At 34.7% G+C, this 2653-nt stretch overlaps 1 non-coding gene across 1 annotated transcript; it reads right to left on the bottom strand.

Moving 5' to 3' along the window:
* Positions 1-2269: 2269 nt before the first annotated feature.
* Positions 2270-2376, bottom strand: LOC122064432. Its single transcript, XR_006135703.1, has one exon. It is a non-coding gene; the product is annotated as a small nucleolar RNA R71 (small nucleolar RNA).
* Positions 2377-2653: the final 277 nt, after the last annotated feature.

Below are 2653 nucleotides of genomic sequence, written 5' to 3' on the forward strand. Positions count from 1 at the left end.
TTTTTTTGAGAATATTTTCTCTTTCCTACTCATCACTTAAAGGAGGTAGGCCAAGATGGTTGTACGCAAGTTTAAAGAAGAGAGAAAAAAAAAGGAGAAAAAAATAGGAAAGAAGAAAAAAAAAATGAAAAGACAAGGGCATGGATGGAATTTCTCATTAAAATAGAATATTGTCCAAATCGAAGCAAGAAAAATCGGCCAAAGGGGGTTTCTTGCGCAAGAAGAGAGAAAAATAGAAAAAGGGAGAAAATATAGGAAAAAAAAAGTAAGAAAAATCCTGGGAGATCTCTCTCCACACGTTTTCTCTCTTCTCTCTCCTCCACTTCATCAACAAGATAAAAAAAGTCTTTTCTTTTAGAAGCTAAAATCGTTAGCTTCCCTCCCCCATTCTCTATATAATAGAATTAACACAAAGGGAGACACTTCATTCTTCTTCTAGGGTTTTTTCTTAGTTGTTTTTTCTCCTTCTCTAGTTTTCTCTTTCTCTAGCTTTAGTTCTGGGTTTATGCTTTAAATACTTTTGTAAGTTCTTTTTATTCAATTAATGCAAGCACTTTTTTTATTCAGTCTTTTATTTTTATTGTTTAAACAATTGAAGTTGTAATTTTTAAGTTCTAGTTCTAGGCTTAGTTCTAAGTGATATGAAGTTCAATTTTTTCTTTAGATTTGTTTTCTCTAGTACTAGAAATTTCAGATTTGGTTTATTCCAGATCTGGTTTTTAGTACTGGTAGTATCTCAAATCGATCAATTTTTCAGTTTAAGGGTTGAGGTTTAAGTAGGCTCCTTCAGTAGTCTTCTCTCCCCCCCCCCTCATTCCCTCTTTTGACTACCCTTTCTTTCTTAATTTAGGATTTTAATTTTAGTCGTTACATTATTGCTATCCCTTTCCCCCAAGGTTCATGGTTAGTGTATGTGTTGGCTTTGCCCCTCTTAGCCATAGAACCATCATTTTATTGTTTTTATTTTAATTTTCTCCCTTTCCCTAAAGCCGAGTAGAGTAACCCTTGTAAGAGTGACTCACTGGTTAAGTAGGAAAACTCATATTATGATGCATCCCTCGGGCTATGTAGAGAAACCTACTTGTGAGTCTCTCTCCAGCTTTATAGCCATTCTTTTACTTTATTTTTATTTCAGAATTTTTTTCCTTTGTTGCCTTTTAATTGCGTGGGGTGTTTATTTTCAGCTATTTATTTATTTAATTTTAATTGCGTGGCTTGAGTGTTTAATTTCTTAGATGACGAATGATTAGGACATTATTTTAGATACATATGTTTAGGACGGTAATTAGATTTAGATCACAATCATTAATCGGTTCACTTTCGCATTATTAAAAGAAGCAAAAAAATAAAGTGACTGCTCTCCTTGTGTCCAACCCGTAGCTACACTGATCTATACGCTTGCGGTTACATTTTAAAATCTCAAACAAGTTTTTGGCACCATTTCCAGGGAGACAGTTCTATGTAATTTTTTGCTTTCTTTTGGTAAATCAGAGTGCTTTGTTTACTTTGTTTTGTTTTTCCTTTTCTTTTATTGAATTCCTGAGAAGAACAACTTGCAATAATAGTTGTATCAGTGGAGGTCGCCATGCCTCACAGTATGATAAAAGACAGGTTTCACCCTGTAGTAGTACCTCAGGAATTGACCTGAGCAACCCCAGATCCCTGCTGGTAAGCTTCCAAAAAGCCAAAAAAAGAATAAAAAAATCATAAAAATCATAAAAAAAAAAGTTTTGCTATCCATTCTTTTGTGCTTGTCTTACTCTAGTTGTTGGTAGTTTTATGTTGCATGAGTGTTAGGTGGGTACATAATACTAAGAATCGATTAGAAAGAAGAGATCCAACAAGTAGTGATCTTATACATTTGCTCTCTTTAAAACCTTTCAATATGGGAGACCAACATCAAAACCCTTCACCTAAATCTCTAAAAGATAGGTTCTACCTTGCTAGAACAACCCAACCTTCCTGCATAGTTTTACCACAAGCCTAGGGTAATAATTTTGAACTCAAATCTCAATACATCACTATATTGCCCCACTTCCATGGGTTGACCTCTGAGGATGCATACCTATTTCTAAGGGAATTTGAAGAGGTATGTGTTCTAATTAAGATCCAATAGCTTTCTGATGATGCTGTTAAGCTTAGTTTATCACTTTTGCATTAAAATATTGCTAAGAAGTGATTGTATGGGTTACTCACAAATTCCATAATCTCATGGGAACAGCTCACAGTTGTCTTCCTTAAAATTATTTTCTAAACTCACAAGACCAATAAGCTTAGAAGTGATATCCTTCAGTTTAGGCAAAAGCCTAGTGAGTCATTTTCCAAACTTATGGAGAGATTCAAGGATCTACTCTAAGAATGCCCTCACTATGGCCTAGACTTATGGCATTTATGTCAAATAATTTATAAGGATATTGATTACCCAACTAAATAAATGATAGAGTCTATGTGCCCTGAGGGATTCACATTCTTTACAGATGCAGGAAAGGCATAGGAATTCTTACTTGACTTAGCTGACAAAACCCTTGAGTGGGAATCAACCCAAGAGAGTGAAAGAACTATAGGAGGAAAAGGATATTTTATGGATGATAGTAGCCAAGGAAGCCCATTTGGATAGCCTAATCAAGAGAATTGAGGCTATTGTTCCTAGAGA

The sequence above is a fragment of the Macadamia integrifolia genome, unplaced genomic scaffold (assembly GCF_013358625.1).
Source record: "Macadamia integrifolia cultivar HAES 741 unplaced genomic scaffold, SCU_Mint_v3 scaffold1645, whole genome shotgun sequence".
Taxonomy (NCBI): Eukaryota; Viridiplantae; Streptophyta; class Magnoliopsida; order Proteales; family Proteaceae; genus Macadamia; species Macadamia integrifolia.